Source organism: Rhinatrema bivittatum, chromosome 7 (assembly GCF_901001135.1).
Source record: "Rhinatrema bivittatum chromosome 7, aRhiBiv1.1, whole genome shotgun sequence".
Classification (NCBI taxonomy): Eukaryota; Metazoa; Chordata; class Amphibia; order Gymnophiona; family Rhinatrematidae; genus Rhinatrema; species Rhinatrema bivittatum.
In genome coordinates, this window is record NC_042621.1 from 158785216 (window position 1) to 158804033 (window position 18818).

The following is an 18818-nucleotide window of genomic DNA, read 5'->3' on the forward strand; positions in this document are numbered from 1 at the left end:
TAATTTAAATTGTAATAAACATGCTAGTTTATAAAATTAACACATCCTTCTGTCTCTTTTATTGTCAGTCAAAGATCATTAATCATGCAATCAATGAATTTAGTGAGTACTTTACAGAAATCAATAAATATTTGTCATTTTGTAGTGACAATTGCAAATATGTAATAGCAGCACAATTAAATTTTCTCTATCTTTCTTTACTATATTATTAAGATACAGATATTTTAGTGTGAAGTTGTATTATGGCTAATGGCTGCTCAGCAGGTTTATGCATTGGTTTAGATCCAAATGCAATGAAGAAGTTGATTTTTGGTTTTGTTTGGATCAACCAAACCAAATGGGAGAAGAATTCAAATAAGTCAAATCGATTCAGCTCATTCATTATAGTCATATTAAATATGGCAGGGGTGGGCAATTCCGGTCCTCGAGGGCTGCAAACCAGTCGGGTTTTCAGGATATCCTTAATGAATATGCATGAGAGAGACCTGCATACACACTGCCTCAGTTGTATGCAAATCTATTTCATGCATATTCATTAGGGGTATCCTGAAAACCCGATTGGTTTGCAGCCCTCGAGGACCGGAATTGCCCACCCCTGGTCTATGGGGTTGATGTTTTCAACTTAGACATTGTGTTGAGAAATAGTTGAAGGGTAGGGTTTCTTTTCTAAGTAGTAAAGCGTTTTTCACCCAATACTGAGCATAGTCTACAGATTAGTTATTTTGATTGTGTTCCCTGATGCAATGAATGCTACAAAACATTAGCTAGTGTCAGGACATTGGGACATTAGCATTGTGTGAACAATATTGAACATCACTTACATGGGGCTTTTGATGAGAACTTGGTATAAAATAATGGTAGCATAAGCTAATTTTTTGCGTTACATTTTTAGGCTCCACATGGATTATTCTGGTCTGCTATTCATAATTTGAAAGTGGGAAGTTTTATTACTTTTAACTGGTGCTAGAATACAATATGCTGATCATAAAGAATTGAATTATCTGCTGCCAAAAATCAAAATTATTCTAAAAAGAACCAAAGTATTTGGGAACCAGTAAGGTTATATTACCTTTCTAATGATACAAAAAAAAATACATAACCTAGAATTATCAGAGAAAATGAAACAATGGGTTACAATAAACCATTGAATAGATGTGATTGTTGTTTTTATCTTTGTATTGTTCATGGTTTATATAAATGCAATAAAAAAATAAAACTAAAGTCTATGGGGAAAGAAAAGCTTGAATTGTTTGTACTCAAGCCAGATAGATTCAGTTGGGGATGGGGCATTGAAAAAATAAATCTATATTTCAGCACATATTCAACAAGCCTGTCCCAGCTGGCAGATACATGCTATGACTTCATTTTTTTTGGGATGAAAGTGAAACTGAGCAATGTACTATGTTCTCAGTCATTCCTCTGATGGATCTCAGAGACAAAAGGCAGAAATGTTGAAGATCCTTGCTTCACACAGAGTGAAAGAAAATATTTTAAAAAGATTGAGAAAGCAAATGTGTTATGGCATTAATGCATGTGTTAATGCTATAACCCATGTGATAAGAACATTAACGCATTGCACGAATGCAAATTGTTTGGAGGGGTGGGATGAGGGAGGGGTTTGGGCAGGATTTAGTAAAATGAGGGGCAATGTCACACTGTGCAATAGCATAATGCATGCTGTCACATGATTTTAATGCCAGAAATAACTACACCTTTTTTCCTGGCATTAGATGGTGCGAAATGCCCAAAATGGCCACAACACAATTTCTGTAACATTTTTTGAATTGAATTTTGGCCATTTCTGGGATTGGGAAAGGAGAGGAGAAAAGGAGTAGAGAGAGAGAGAGAGAGAAGGAGGTAGGGAGAGGAAGAGAGAGAGTGACTTTATATTAGGGATGTGAATCGTTTTAGGACGATTAAAATTATCGTCCGATAATTTTAATATCGTCTTAAACCGTTATGGAACACAATACAATAGAGATTCTAACGATTTATCGTTATAAATCGTTAGAATCGTGAGCCGGCACACTAAAACCCCCTAAAACCCACCCCCGACCCTTTAAATTAAATCCCCCACCCTCCCGAACCCCCCCCAAATGACTTAAATAACCTGCGGGTCCAGCGGCGGTCCGGAACGGCAGCGGTCCGGAACGGGCTCCTGCTCCTGAATCTTGTTGTCTTCAGCCGGCGCCATTTTCCAAAATGGCGCCGAAAAATGGCGGCGGCCATAGACGAACACGATTGGACGGCAGGAGGTCCTTCCGGACCCCCGCTGGACTTTTGGCAAGTCTCGTGGGGGTCAGGAGGCCCCCCACAAGCTGGCCAAAAGTTCCTGGAGGTCCAGCGGGGGTCAGGGAGCGATTTCCCGCCGCGAATCGTTTTCGTACGGAAAATGGCGCCGGCAGGAGATCGACTGCAGGAGGTTGTTCAGCAAGGCGCCGGAACCTCGCTGAACGACCTCCTGCAGTCGATCTCCTGCCGGCGCCATTTTCCATACGAAAACGATTTGCGGCGGGAAATCGTTCCCTGACCCCCGCTGGACCTCCAGGAACTTTTGGCCAGCTTGTGGGGGGCCTCCTGACCCCCACGAGACTTGCCAAAAGTCCAGCGGGGGTCCGGAAGGACCTCCTGCCGTCCAATCGTGTTCGTCTATGGCCGCCGCCATTTTTCGGCGCCATTTTGGAAAATGGCGCCGGCTGAAGACAACAAGATTCAGGAGCAGGAGCCCGTTCCGGACCGCTGCCGTTCCGGACCGCCGCTGGACCCGCAGGTTATTTAAGTCATTTGGGGGGGGTTCGGGAGGGTGGGGGATTTAATTTAAAGGGTCGGGGGTGGGTTTTAGGGGGTTTTAATGTGCCGGTTTTGCGATTTTTCGATTTTTCATGATTTTTCACGATATTTTACCCCCCCAAACAGCAACAATACGATTCCCTCCCCCTCCCAGCCGAAATCGATCGTTAAGACGATCGAGGACACGATTCACATCCCTACTTTATATAAGGGCTACATAGTAGTCAAGTATTTATCTCTCGTTCTGGTTCTATTATATCTTTTTTGAGATGGGTGACAAGAACTAAATACCATACTCAAGATATAGTTACATTATATATCAAAATAGAGGTATAATAATTATCTTCTGATTTATTTTCCATTTCTTTCCTGACAATAAATAATATTCTATTTGTTTTTTGACTGCCATCATACACTTAATCGAGGGTTTCAAGGTATTGGCTCAGTGACTCAAAGATTCTTTCTCCATGTGGTGGTGTTTAAAACAGAATACAACATTGTGTAACTAGAGTTTGGATTATTCTACCCTATATGCATGCACTTGTCAACATTATATACCCTTTGCACTTATCAACATTAGAATTCATCTACCCTCTAGATGTATAATCCCCCGTCTTGCAAAGTTCTCTTGCAATTCCTCATCCTACATTTGTGATTTAATTACTTTGAATCATTTTGCTTCATCTGAAAATTTGACAACCTTACTCATTATGCCCTTTACCAAATCATTTATAAATGTATTAAAAAAAAAACACTGGTCCAAGTACAGATCCCTGGGAACACTTCACTATTTATTTTTAAAAGTTTATAACCTGCCAATACAAAGCTTTAAAATGCTAACAAAAATACATTCAAAAAATGGTTAAAAACCAATATAATAAAAACAAGACATACAAAAACAACTTCACTAAACCAATAAAAGCCTGAACAGAAGTAGGTGGATAGAAACTACACAATCATATGCATGAGTATCACAGAAAAGTCCTTCAAAATAGTTCAAAGAGCTGCAGTTTCAGTATAATCAATACAAACTCATACAATGCAGTTGGCAAAAACTTGTAAAAAGAGATATGCTTTCAACTGCTTCATAAGAGATGATAATTTTGACCATTCAGTCCTACTTTTTGTTTCCTGTCTTTTACTTTTACTAGTTACTAATGCACATTTCCTCCTATCCCATGACTATAATTCTCTGATGAGCCTCTCATGAGGGACTTTGTACAATGCCTCATAAAAATCCATATATACTATATCAACTGACTTATTCTTGTCCACATGTTTATTAACCTCTTCAAATAATCTGACAGATTTGTAATTCAAGACTCCCCTTCACTAAATCCATTTTGGCTCTTGGGGAAGCTTTTCTCCTTTTTGAATAAGTGTAGCTAATGTAGCAAAGAAATCAGCTGCATTATCTAAGGTCTAAAGAGACTTGAAAAACTGCAAAAAAAAGACCTTGGATGACTGTCACAGGGGATATAAACAGTCATAAGAAAGAATCTGGACAGATGGAGGAGTAGCCTAGTGGTTAAAGCAGCAGGTTACCAACAGAGAGACTAGCATTTAAATCTCACTGCCACTCCTTGTAACCTCAGGCAAGTCACTGTAATTTCTTTTGCCTCAGGTACAAACTTACAGGGTCATTTTTTAATTCACGTTAGGGCCTTAATGCACATGATAAGGCCCTAATTTATTTATGTATATTTATTTGCTTTTATATACCGACATTCAACATGTGTTATCACATCGGTTTACATGGAACGAGTTAAGTAGGTTATATTGTAACAGGGTGTGGAACTAGGAGAACATAAGTGGGGAGAGTAATTAAACAAGCTATTGAAGGTTAACTTTATCTCTAATGAATGCAATAAAGCCCTAACACATGTGATAAATATCATGATGCAAATGTAATTGCAAATTCAACACTGAGTATGAAAGTGGGAGGAGTTAATGCAAAGTAGGGTCTCCTACCACCAAATGCATTAGATTAACACACAATAATGCTAGATTTAACGACAGAAATAACTACACCTATTTTTTTGGCACTATGGGCAAAACCAGTTTTTTATCGTAATTGCATGGCCATTAGCATGGTTTGCAGCTATTATTGCGCACAATAAAATGAGACCTAATAATAGGGATGTGCATTCATCTAGGACAAATTAGAAAATGTCAACTAAATTGTCTAATTCGGCCTGTTTCGGCCACCCCAAAAAATGAAGGGAAATTTTGTTTTTTGGGGTTAGTGCGCACTAACACAAAATTCAGGATGGCCGAAAACAAAAAGGCTCGAACTGTGGGAAACCAAAATTTCCTGTGGCAGGCGAATAACGAAGGCCAAACCGAAAGGTTTGGCCAAAGCACATTCCTACCTAATAGTAAAAACAGCTACCATGCTTTCATGGGCCAAAAACAAACAGCTGCTCCAAACTGTTCCTAGACCCATTATGTTTGTGGCAAGTGTACTTGTAAGGGGATACTGCATGCTTGAGGAGGATCACCACAGCCAACAAGAAGAAGAAGAAGAACAGCAACAACAACAATTTCCAGAAAAGTCAAGGGGTATTCCCACCCCTCCTAGGGAAGTTCCTGCACTGGAGCCTGAGCCACTGACTTGCAGGGAGAGCATCAGGGCCCATGATAGTGTTTGCCATGCAGGCAGCCATGGTGGAGGAAATGCAGGGAGCACATCTTTCTTCCATGAACATCTTTTCTGGGCATGCCAGAATAATATGCGTTAAGAAGGCATTGCCTCAGCTCTAGGGCTATTCTAGAATTATATGAGGAAATAAAAGGGGATCTAGATCTGGTCACGGAACTGTTTCATGCTATACCTAGCATTTCCAAACTATTGGCCACCCTGCATTTCATGGTATCTGGCTCCTTCCAAACTACAGTAGGGGTCATCGGGGAATGGACCAGAGCACTTTTTCATGCTGTCTAGGCCAGATCAAAGAAGCAGTATCTGACCACATTGAGCACTATACAGCATTTCCTTGGGATAGGTAGGACTTGATGGATATCAAGAGAGGCTTTTATGCCATTGCACCCTTTCCCAATGTACTAGAAGCTATTGACTATACTCAACTAACCATCATTCCACCACGTAACAGGAAGGAGATTTTCTGCAACAGAAAATTTTTCCACTCTATCAATGTACAAGTGGTTTGTGACGCATAACTGTGTATCCTTGATGTCTTGGCCAGGCACCCTGGAGCTGCGCACAATTCTTTTATACTTAGGCAATTGAGCCTCTTTAAAGAATTTCAGGACAGCCTCTATAGTGACGGTTGGCTCATAGGTAGGTCAAATGCTTCTCTCTCTGGCTCTGTTTTCCATCAACTGGCTGGGACATGGGGGAGGGCTGTGGGGGAAATAACAGCATTGCTAAAAGACAAATGCCTGGTACTCTTAGGTGTACATGCCAGAGCACCAAGGCCTGTCTTTCTCTCACCATGCTGGAGAGTCCTGCTAATGCTGTGGTCCTACATAATGCACTTACCACAAAGCTTTGTGAGTGGCCAACTACAATAGACTTTCTAAGGCTTCACAGAATAAATTAGTCCTTTTCAAGCCTCACATTTGCATCAGTAGAAATGTGTTTGGTTACTCACATTCTTTCAGTATTCACACTGCTATGACTCCCAGATCATGTGTTGCCAGTTAGTCATTGGTCAGCCAGGATGTCAGCCACAGTATGTCTTGACGATCACATAGGTAAAGCAAAAGTTGCAGCATGCTCATGATTTTACCTACCATCTTCAGTGTGTTAGATCATACCAATGTGTATCTGGAGAGGACATACAGCGAGCAGCCAGGGATTTGTACTATCATAGCACAAGGTTGAAGGTTATTGACTAGGACATGTATGGCAGCTGTGATGTACAACTCCAGTGTTTGATGAGGGCTAGAAACTGGTACTCTTTGCTTCTTTATGAGTGACAGGCACACAGTTGTTAGGATCACCATATGCAGTTAGCCATTCTGGAAGAGCTGAAAGAATAAGCAAGTCCTAAACTGTTCATTGTGTCGCCACCAAAAGTGCTATGGACTTTGTGTAGGGAAATAGTATTTGACGGCTATGCTAATATTGAGATAACATTAGACTGTATCTTGCCATTGATATCTCCAAGTCACCGTGAAGTGAATAATGCAGCCATTCTGTGGTTTTGCACAGGAGATTCAAGATATGGTTGCCGAACCTGGCTTCTCACTCTCTTTGCAATTCCCAACACGCCAGCAGAGATGAGGAAAATTGAGGCCTTATGTTCAACTCATTATGTCATAAAATGCACCTTTTGGAGTTATGAAAAGTAGATTTAGCTGTTTGGAGAAAATGGGGGAAGCTTTAATGTATGTGCTACCCAGCGTAGCAGATATAAAGCTGATCTGCTGTGTATTTCATAATCTCGCCCTATACCATGCCCCTTGCTAGTCGAGTACTCGTTGCCTTTTCAGTTCCTGGTTCCCAATCCTGATTGCCTTCGTTCCTGTTCTTTCATCTCTCCTTCAGATTGCTGACCTGGTTTGACCTCTGCCTTGCCTGACTACTCCGTTGCCTCTCTCCAGCCACGGACCTCTGCATTGCCTGACTACTCCGTTGCCTCTCTCCAGCCCTGGACCTCTGCATTGCCTGACTACTCCGCTGCCTCTCTCCAGCCCTGGACCTCTGCAATTCCTGACTACTCCGTTGCCTCTCTCCAGCCATGGACCTCTGCATTGCCTGACTACGCCGTTGCCTCTCTCCAGCCACGGACCTCTGCATTGCCTGACTACTCCGTTGCCTCTCTCCAGCCACGGACCTCTGCATTGCCTGACTACTCCGTTGCCTCTCTCCAGCCACGGACCTCTGCCTCTCTCCAGCCACGGACCTCTGCATTGCCTGACTACTCCGTTGCCTCTCTCCAGCCCCGGACCTCTGCATCACTTGACTATGCCGTTGCTTCTCTCCAGCCCTAGACTTCTGCTTGTTCTGACCATCCTTTGACTCTCTCCTCGTCCAGTCCTCAGCCTTGCTTGCCATTGCTTCCAGATTGCCACCAGCCCTGACCCCAGCTTGCTTAAAGATGCCTCTTCAGCTTTTGTCCTGGATATGGTTCATTCAGGCTTCGGCCTGCTCTTGCTCAGGCGCCCTCTGTCAGACTGTGTTCCTATTGGTGCCCGGGTCTATGGGACTCCGCCTTGTCCAGAACTGACTGATACCTACACTAGTTGCTGACTCTGGGCTGACCTCGATCCACCCATCGTCGACCACTGACGGAGGCTACCTAAGGCCAGCCGGCCCCAGCACCCAAAGGCTCAACCAGTGGGGAACGAGGGCTGGTATTGGTGAAGCACCAGCCAGCCTCCATCCATCAGCCCTCTCTGTCTGCCGACAGTGGGGACCCATAGGATTCCCTCCAACGGGTAGTGTCAACCCCACCACGGCCCAAAGGTCCACCTCCAGTGCAACAAAAGTGACCTTGCAATTGTCAAGGTCACAGGATAGTTTCTAAATATTCTTTGAGCACCCACATGTCTTCTAGCCAAACCTTCCCCTCATTTAACCTACTGCAAAGGTATATTAGAAGCAATTAGCCTAGCCAGACAGGTCACAGGTAACCTTTGGAGATGTTACGGTGCTGCATGACCCTTGGTTGTCCAGCTCAGGGCTTGTTGGCTTGTGCAGAAATTATGCAGAATTGTATGTTTAAAGCACTAGCTAGTATCTATTCCACTCCTTATGCTATTTGTGAGCACCCTTAAAGCATATAGGCTGAAGACTCCTGGGGTGAGCTGTGTGCAAAAAGTACAGAGCCCTAGCTGAGAAATCCACTATCAGATGGCTTAGGGTTAAGGCTCTTGCTGGTCCAGATGACAGCCCTGACTTGAGGCCCCCAGGGAAGAGTAGCTGTCCTATAGGCTGTGTCTCATGTAGTGTTTGTCACTATAACAGTTTGTGGTGACAAGGAAGGTGTGCTGATAGTATATCCTCAGCTCGGTGTCTAGCCTCATGACTAGAACAGGTGTTGTCAGCTGTGAACCACAGGAGCCTACAAGCTGCCTCTGTCATAAACTAGCCTCAGTGCTGAATGTAGAGGTCTATTGCTCCCAAGATCTCATGTGTTGGTCCTTACGGATTATATGCTTTCTGTGTTGGTCTCTTGCACAACACCCATTTAATGCCACTATGAGTCCACTATGGCTTCCTCATAATTTTTAACCCTGAAAGAAGGGTTCAGGACCGGGAGGTACCTGCTTGGGGCTCACTTTAAAAATTCACTCACTGTGCTTTGTTGTGACAAAAGTGAATGGTCCATTGTTTATGTCCACTTAAGGGTGTACAAAAATTGTAATACTAAAAGCTCCTATCTACTAGCAACAAATTCCATCATGTCACTGGCATCAAAAGGCAAATATATATATTTTTTTTTTATTTCAAATTTTTATATACCGGCATTCGAGACAGCAGTCACATCATGCTGGTTCACATAAAACAGGGGTGCATAGAAAACATAACTATAACAAAGGTGCTGAAAAGGCAGTTACATATAACAGGGTGATAAGAACTTGGATGAGAAGGAAGAGAAAGGATAGGTTATTAAATTACATATGTAAAACAATAGAATGGATAACCAAGGTGTAGTTGGAGATTAGTAGACTATGTTGGCGTCCGGGAAGGCTTGTAAGAATATCCTTGTAAGAAATTGTAAGGCTTGTAAGAAATGTGACAATGGTAGAGGAAGAGGGAAGGCTATCACTCCAGAGATACCTGGGATCAGCACACATAGCAGAGTCATGATGAGGAGCATAAGATGAGGCCCATGAGCCTCCTATCAAGTTCAAAAGGGATTTTTATTTTAATAGGGGGAAACCAGCTAGAAATGCTGGGCTGGCTGAGAAGGTGGAACAACAGCTACCTGCTCCCATCTCAGTTGTTAGTATGGTGGAGAGGGAAAAAAAGGATAATCAGTGAAGGATTGCAGCAGTAGAGGGAATGCACTAAGGGGCAGGTTTTAAAAGGGATATGCGCGTAACCCTTTAAAACCCCTCCTGCGTGCGCTGAGCCTATTTTGCAAAGGCTCGGCAACACGCGCAAGCCCTGGGATGCGCGTATGTCCCGGGGCTTTGAAAACGGGGCAGGAAGGGGGTGGGGGTGGGCAGGGCACCGGTCTGGGGGTAGGACCAAGGTCTTCGGCACGGCGGCCATGCAGGGGGATTGCGCGCTGGCAGCGGCCCGGCACACGCAAATTATGCCTGCCTCAGGCAGGCGTAAAGAAGAGAACAAAGGTGGGGGGATTTAGGTAGGGCTGGGGGGCAGGTTAGATAGGGGAAGGGAGGGGAAGGTGGGGGGGACTGAAAGGAAAGTTCCTTCTGAGGCCACTCTGATTTCCCTTGTAGGGAATGGGGAAAGCCATTGGGGTTCCCCTAGGGTTCGGAGCGCGCAAGGTGCACAAGTGTGCACCCCCTTGCGCCGCTGACCCCAGATTTTATAACATGCGCGTGGCTGCGTGCGCATGTTATAAAATAGGGCATAGATTTGTGCACCCCAGGTTGCATGCACAAAACCACGCCCGCGCATACCTTTTAAAATCCGGCCCTATATGTTGGACAACCACAAAGTATCCTGTCATATTGGTATGGCATTGTCCTTCCAGAGAACTGTAACTTAACAGTTTGTGTGATTGTGGGGGAGGGAGTGAGGGCTGAGATGGGTGGGGTGGGGGGGAGCAGAGGCAAAACATCTTTCAGTTTTGACATTCAATCATTTGCCACTCTGTGACTTGCTTTATGAGTTTAGTCTTAAAGAGCTACACGCAAAGTCTTCCTTTTTTTTTGTTTTAATATTTGTTTCATTTCTTTGACTGTAATTTCTCTCCAGTACATTTACAAATGTGATTTGAAAGCATGACATGAAGATACTAATGAGCTCATGAGACACAAACCTCTTAAACCTCAAGATGTCTTTTGCTAGTTTAGTCTTCCACAAATAAAACTGGCTTCAACTTCATCCCTCTTGTTTAGAAGACAGCTCAAAATATTTCCTCCCCTCCTCTTCGTATTCTACAGGATTGAATGCATTATGTACAAGACCAGAAATAAGCTCATCTTAGTTTGTAGCAATCAAATGCATTTTAGCTATATCATAGAACTCCCCCATTAAAGTATTTGGTGGAATCAATGTCACTACATTTAGTACACTTTTATTATTGAAAAACTGAATCATTTGCAGCTGATTATATACTCAAATGGTGACTCCATAGTTTACTTAGGGAAGATAATTCAGATATGTTTAAATGCCAAAAAAAAAAGGTCCTACGTATTATGCATTTTCCCCATAGACTAAAAATTAAAAAAAAAAAAAAAATTAAAAAAAACTTTAGTAGATGAGGTCCAGGTGTGTTTTTACATGCGATATTATAATGCTTAAAAGTGAGAAAAAAAATCTTAATAAATCAGGGCCCAATATAATACTGTAAAAACATACTGAAAAACAGTCTGTAGTATGTATTTATGTAGATGGATTTATATAAAATACATTTAAAAGGTTTAAAAAAAAGTATAGACCCTTCAAAATGATTTACATTTAGACATATGTATATCCTATCTATTTACATCACACACATTCATATTTGCACAGTATCAATGTTCACAGTAGCTATTGATCTCTTTTTTAAAAAGCCAGTTTTGTAATATAGTACAGGCCCATTTTCTTCTGTAGACTTTGATGGGTTGAATCTGTCACAACATATTCCTCAGCAGCTTATTCCTTGCATAGCACTTCAATTATTGTTGTGTATTTGTTTTGTGGTAGCATTGCTGATTGTTGTAATTTACTGACTTCAAATTGCTAGTGAAATGCACAATAAGAGTATAATAAAAGAAAAGTGTGGCACCTGTAGCTCCCTAGAAACTAACATGAACAAGTTTGACACTTTTAATGGGAAATGTTGTCTGAAATCAGGAATGCTTCCGAAACTTAAATTGTTATTCATTTTTGAACACTAGTGTTCTGTGGAATTCAATGCTTGTGAATTGCTGCAAATTGATTGCTTTGAAAACTAGTTGGGTTCATTTTTCTACTGAACTGGTACAGTAATGTCTACTGAAAAGCTTCTGTGCTCAGCTGCAACAGAATCAGACATTGCCTGCAAGAATTCATTGTGTAATAGCTAGTTGGGGATGGGGAGGTGGGATTAGATGGTAGTTGGGTTTGGAAAGGATGGTGATTATGGGTCATTGCTTTAGTCAATATGAACTATGGGCTTTTTCCCTTAGTGAGAGTGAGGTGGTTTGGGTCACATTTTTTGAATAATGTGTGTTATACTGTTATGTTGACATATTATGTTGACATATTCTCCTTTCGAAACTCAATCTAACACACTACATTTATGCAGACGACGTAAAAATCCTCATACCAATTAAAGACTCACTACACAAAACCATGCTTTATTGGAATTCGTGCCTGCTATCCATCAACAACCTTCTAGTAAAACTTAACCTGATACTCAACTCCAATAAGACTGATTTCCTACTCATCAACCCAGAAGGCAACCTCTCAATATCTAACACAAACACCTTAGCCCTTCCATCCCTATCCCCACAGGTCAGAAATCTTGGAGTCATCATCGATAATCAATTTAACCTCAGAAGTTTCATCAACAACACCGTTAAAGAATGCTTTTTTTAAACTCCAAGTCTTAAAAGGGTTAAGACCCCTACTACACTTCCAGGATTTCAGATGTGATACAAGTAATCATTTTCTCGAAAATAGATTACTGCAACTCATTGCTGATAGGTCTACCTGCCAACACTTTGAAACCGTTACAAATGCTACAGAACGCCGCAGCAAGGATTCTAACAAAATCCAACAAAAGGGACCACATAACACCAATCTTAAAGAACCTACACTGGCTCCCAATCAAATATAGAATCCTATACAAGATCCTCGCAATCATACACAAAGTCATCCACCACTCCACCCAAATCGAGCTCACGATCCCATTACAGCTTCACTCTACCTCCCGACCGAGGAGACAAGGCCAGAGAGGCACCCTACAAGCACATCCCATCAAAACAACACTAAGTAGAAGATCTCTATCCACCGCAGGCCCTTTACATTGGAATTCACTCCCACCAGACCTCAGACTCGAACAATCGACACCAACCTTCAAAAAAAGACTCAAAACTTGGCTGTTCAACCAAGCATTCTCTTAACCCACTCATGTATATACAAGACATATGTATATAAATTTACTCCCCCTGTTCATTATTAGTTTTTATCCAAGTTAAATCATCCTTTTCTATGTAAGACATTATAAACGAGTCTTTATATTGTCATTATATTTGTTGAAATGTGAACCGAAGTGATTAGTAACTATGTTACCTGAACTGCGGTATATAAAACTGTTAAATAAATAAATAAATATTAAGATGTATTGGTTTGCTTTATAATGTATTTTATGATGTAACTGCTATGCATTGTATTTTATGATAATGTATTTTGGTTTGATTGCATTCAATGATGTACTAGTTTTGCTCTATTTTATCTAATGTACTTTATTGATGCTTGTATCACACATTGAGTACAGGTGTCCTACAAAAATGTGTGACCCTACTGAATTTAAATTATAAACCTTAAATAGTAATTTTATAAGCCAGTAGTGCGCCAAAATTGGGAGTTGGGTGTACATCTAGCACACACACGTGTTCACTTGATTTTATAAGTCACCCATATATGCGCACAATTGCCAATGCATGGATATTTTGCATCGTAAAAATGAAGGGCAAAATGTGTGTGTGTGGGGGGGGGGGGAGGGGGGATAATAGGCATTCCAGGGAAGGTCCAAGAGGTATGCGTGCATATAGCTATGCGCCTGGGTACATGTCCAGGCACACTGCAGCACAACTTTCATCTTCTATAGATGAGGCGTAAGTCAGAATAAAAATAATTTCTAGCCATATATGAAGTGTATGAGGTGGATAACTGAGGGGTGTGCAGGCTAAAGAATCAGGGAGGTCTTCAAGACCTAGCTATAGACTGGTGAAACTGGTCATGGCCTGGACACTTTCCTGTTAAAAATTCCCTCACTTGTGCATCTCAAAGCCAACATTTCCCTGATGTGCACACGCACACTTAAAATTAGGAGCTCACATACACGCATCTGACCTATTTTAGAACATGCACATATATCTGAACACATGATATAACATTTCAGCACATCTAGCTGCATATGGGCTTCCACGTGCCTGTTTTAAAGTTACCATCCCTGCTTCTTAGGTTACTGTATTATACATACCTTAGGGCAAATGGAAACCTGTTCTACATTTTACTACTAGTGCTCTTCTAATCTGCTCTGAAGGGATCATTTCCATTACTGAGTGTATAGTTCACTATCAATATTCAATTATTTTATTGAATTTAGTCTCAGAATAGGGAATATTGGATACAACCCAAGTTGGTGTCAATTGGGATGGTGCTTTGTTAGTAATTAGGGAACCTGCCCATTGTAAAATAAACTGAAACCATAAGCTTATATTGCACATGTTTAAGGCTATAATGACTCTTAGTCACTTCTTTCTTTTGGTAGATTAAAATCGGAGAACTAAAAGTGAAAGGGTTTAATCTTTAAATGAAGTCTCTGAGTTCAATCTCTAAATTATAGCTTTTATCAGTTTCTTAGCTTCTGAAATGTCAGTCATACAGTAATGTAATCTCTCCCTTTCACCTATCAAATCACCTTTCCCGTCTCATTAATCACAGTCATGCTTCAAAATCATATCTCTGCATTTCTAAGTCCAAAAAGATGACTTTATGAATAGCAATGAAAGTTACTGATTGCATGATAATGACCTTTAATAATCAATCACAACAAAATGCAACACTTTTATGTTATAAAAAACTGTACTAAGGAACAGGGCATACATTCTGTAAAATATATATTAAGAAAATATATTAAGAAAATAATCATTACTATAAAATTATAATCTTTACAAATGAAGCAGTTTTGAGTGACTAGTAAAAAATAGCAGAGGTTAGACTTCTACTACAAAGCATTTAGATCATAGGAAAAAATAAGATAATGGTGACAAAAGGTGTTTAATATATAAAAATGCATAGTTATTTAACCATGCCACTAAAATAGTCAAGCAAAATATATACTAAATATTGCAAAACTATTTTTAAAATTATCTTTTTTTAAGAGGAGACTTTACATTGAGTGTTAATGCTCAATGGCAGCCTACTCCTTGCAAGGTTATGATTGTGTCACAAAGGTACAGAATACTGAAGAAAGCACAGAGAAGAGTCACCACATTAGGCATATGAGGAGAGACCAACTGTGTCTGTTCTTTCAAAACAGGAACATTAGTAGTAGAGGAAGTATATATGCAGGGCAAAAAGAAAAAAAAAATTACCTACTAGTCTTCATTGATCAAGGGATTAGAACATTTAGATGGATTTTGCAAAAACTAAAGTGGGCCGGACAATGGGTCCAGATGGGTACAGTTTAGGATATAAATGGAGCTTAGAGATGCTGGCAAAATCAAAGAAACTCTTCTTCAGTTACTCTTTGAAGACAGGTATGGCTCCAAAGGAATAGAATCTGTCTCAGTGAATCAAGCTAGGATGAGAGTACATTGTACAAATCTTATCTTAGGTCCCTTTCCTCACTCCAAATCACATAAAATCTTCACTGATGTGTACTGACTGTGCATGTAAAACTGCCCCCCAAACCCTAGACCACACCAAAACCTCAACTTAATTTGCTAGTTGACCCTCCTACTGTGGTATAAATAGTTGATTAATATGAGAGCCTCTTTCTCTCTCCCTCTCTCCAGTCCAAACCATGGAAATGCCTGTGAGGGCACTTTGCAAAGTGAAAAAATATCATGGGTCTGATAAATAGAAACATAGAAATGATGGCAGAAGAAGACCAAATGACCCATCCAGTCTGCCCAACAAGCTATGCACTTTTTTTTCCTCTCATATTTATTTATTTATTTTGAATTCTTATATACCGACATTCCTGTATGAAATACAGATCACACCGGTTTACAGTACAACAGAACGGTCGCGGGTGGGCGATACATTAAGCATTAAGTTGAACATTAAGTTAAGTTACATTAAACAAACATGAGAACATTCAAAAGGAAACAATTGGGAGAGCCATTAAACCTTCGAGCATTAAACATTGGGGTATTAAACATTGGAACATTGGAACGTTAAAACTTTAAAGCGTTAATCATTAAACTTTAGAGACCTTCGCTGACTTCAGAGGCGGGTTAATAAGGAATGAAAACAATGAAGAAATTATATGAGAAAATACTTCCTTTACTCTTGGCTCTTAGTAACCTTTTGGTTCAATTTCCCTTCCACCCCCACCATTAATGTAGAGAGCAGTATTGGAACTGCATCCAAGTGAATATCTATCATAGGGGTAGTAACTGCCGCATTAAGCAAGCTACACCCATGCCTTTGTTTACCCAGACTATGTAACTCAGTCCTTGTTGGTTATTGTCTGTATATTTATTTATTTATTTACTTATTTAAAGGTTTTTTATATACCGCGGCATGTTTCAAACATCACCTCGGTTTACAATGAACAATAATTTAGCAACAGGCTTTACAATCAATTCAGAAAGAACAGGCACATATCAATAAAGTCAAAGAACAAGGCAATGAATCAACATATAGTACAAATTAATCCCGCCTAATCTCATGGGAGAAGCTATGTATAATTACAAACTATATATGATTAGGTGCAATAGGTACAAATAATAATAATAATAATAATATACAAACTATGTATAATTAGGTACATTCAAGCAAATGCAGTTAGAGGTGAAAGGATTGGGATGTAATAGGTGAGGGGTAAGGAGTATATGAAAGCACATTATGTATTCAAATGATTTTACCAGAAAAGGGAGACCTTAGAGTTAGAGTGTAAGAAGGAGAGGGGGAGGAGAGGAAGGCTGTTTGAAGTAGGATGGCTGTTTGAGGAGTAGGAGGTCATTATGTATAAGCTTTTCTGAAGAGCCAAGTTTTTAAGTTTTGTTTGAATTTCTTGTGACAGGGCTCCAGGCGCAGGTCTGTGGGCATTTTATTCCAAAAGTTATGGTAAATGATTGTTCTCTCGTGGAAACATGTTTAATATGTTTGAGCGTGGGAGTCTTGAGTTTGGCTTGGTGCATTGTTCTTGTCGGTCTATTGGATTTCTGGAATGTAAAATAGTCAGAGAACCATTGCATTTCTTGGTTGTAGATGGATTTGTGTATGAGGGTAAGGACTTTGTATGTAATCCTAGATGCTACTGGTAGCCAGTGAAGGTATTGGAGTACCGGCATAATGTGATCATGGCGATGTGCGTTGGTGAGTATTCGGGCGGCTGCGTTTTGTAGCATCTGTAAGGGTTGTAGCGAATTTTTTATATAGATCCACCTTTCTGCATTTTTTATATAGATCCACCTTTCTACATTCCCCCTGCCGTTGAAGCAGAGAGCTATGCTGGATGTGCGTGAAGTATCAGTCTTTCTCCCCTGCCATTGAAGCAGAGAGCTATGCTGGATATGCGTGAAGTATCAGTTTTTCTCCCCTGCCATTGAAGCAGAGAGCTATGCTGGATATGCATTGAAAGTAAAGTATCTGGCTTATTTGGTTTGGGGTAGTAACCGCTGTAACAAGCAAGCTACTCCCCACTTTTTGTGAATGCAAATCCTTTTTTTCCACACTTCCTCTTGCCGTTGAAGCTTAGATCAATGTTGGAGTCCCATTAACTGTGTGTATGTTTATTGAATAAGGGTATTATCTCCAGGCAGTAGCCGTCATTCCCGCAAGCCACCTACTCTTCATTCATGTCCTCTAGACTTGATGGATCCACAGTGTTTATCCCACACCCCTTTGAAGTCCTTCACAGTTCTGTATTTGTTGCAATAATTAAAAAATCACCTTAGCCATGCCCCTTTTTTTCCCACAGGTGCTAATCATGTGAAATTTATAGCAAAATGATGAATCTTTATGACACATTTACTCTGATAATGTAGTTTGAGCAATAGCCTCCTGTCTCAAGGCAAGAAACCTCCTCCTTCTTTCCTGAGATGTTTTTCCAATCTCAGGAAACACTTATCACTTGACCATGGAATAGAGAACCCAAGTTCCTGAAATATAATTTCATGACCCCACCAATGTCTGCTCTATAACAAATGAAACAAGAAGCATAGTGCATTTACAATCTATAGTATAGATTTCTCAAGAAAAATAGTTAAACTCAGGGAAATATGACCAGATTGAGCTTGCAAAGAAGTGGAGCAAAACCCAGATAGAAAAAAAAACCACAACTTATTAATAGAAGGGATTTAGTCTGGTGTAAATTACTAAATGTCCAAGAAATAGTTCCTAAGATTCACATAAGGAGTTTCTCCCATTATCTTAGGAAAATTGACAAAAAGAAGATTGAAACACCTATACTGATGCTCCAGTCATTCAAGCCTTCTGGAGAAGGCAGTTCTGTCCTTAATCACAGTGGCATTGAAACTTTAAATGTTTTTAACATCATTTACAAACCCAGAAATCTTATTTTGTGCCTCCACAATAAGATTTTCCTGCTTTTTAATCACTGGATTCTAGCTTAGCAGCCAAAGAGTCAACTCTAGCAAATCATGTTATGATTTGGGTGGACCCTTGGACACTGTGGCAGCTGACCATGCCCATGGGGGGAAGTCCCATGAGGAGCCACAGGTCAGGCTCAGCTTAGGACACACAAACACAGAGATTGATCTTTTATTAAACAATGTGGTGAAGCCACCAGAGGTGGCAGTAGTGAGCAGCAGAAGTAGCCCGGCAGGGCTAGTATCCTTCAGGCGTTGGAACAGCGACTCTTCCAGTAGCAGTGCCAAAGTGGAAAGAACTGAGAATAATGAGTACAGTAGAATATGCACAAAGCTCCAGTATGGAGAACCACACGATAGGGAAAGCAGGCCCTCGAGGAGCGAGTACCTGATCTCTGAGAGCTGAGAGGCTTGAAGGTAATGTACTCACACAGTGGTTCCAT

At 40.7% G+C, this 18818-nt stretch overlaps 1 protein-coding gene across 3 annotated transcripts in view; it reads right to left on the minus strand.

The window, feature by feature from the left end:
* The window catches only part of NRG3 (neuregulin 3), a 1991595-nt gene that overhangs the window by 1239070 nt on the left and 733707 nt on the right, over nucleotides 1-18818 (minus strand). The gene's annotated exons all lie outside the window — the stretch shown is intronic.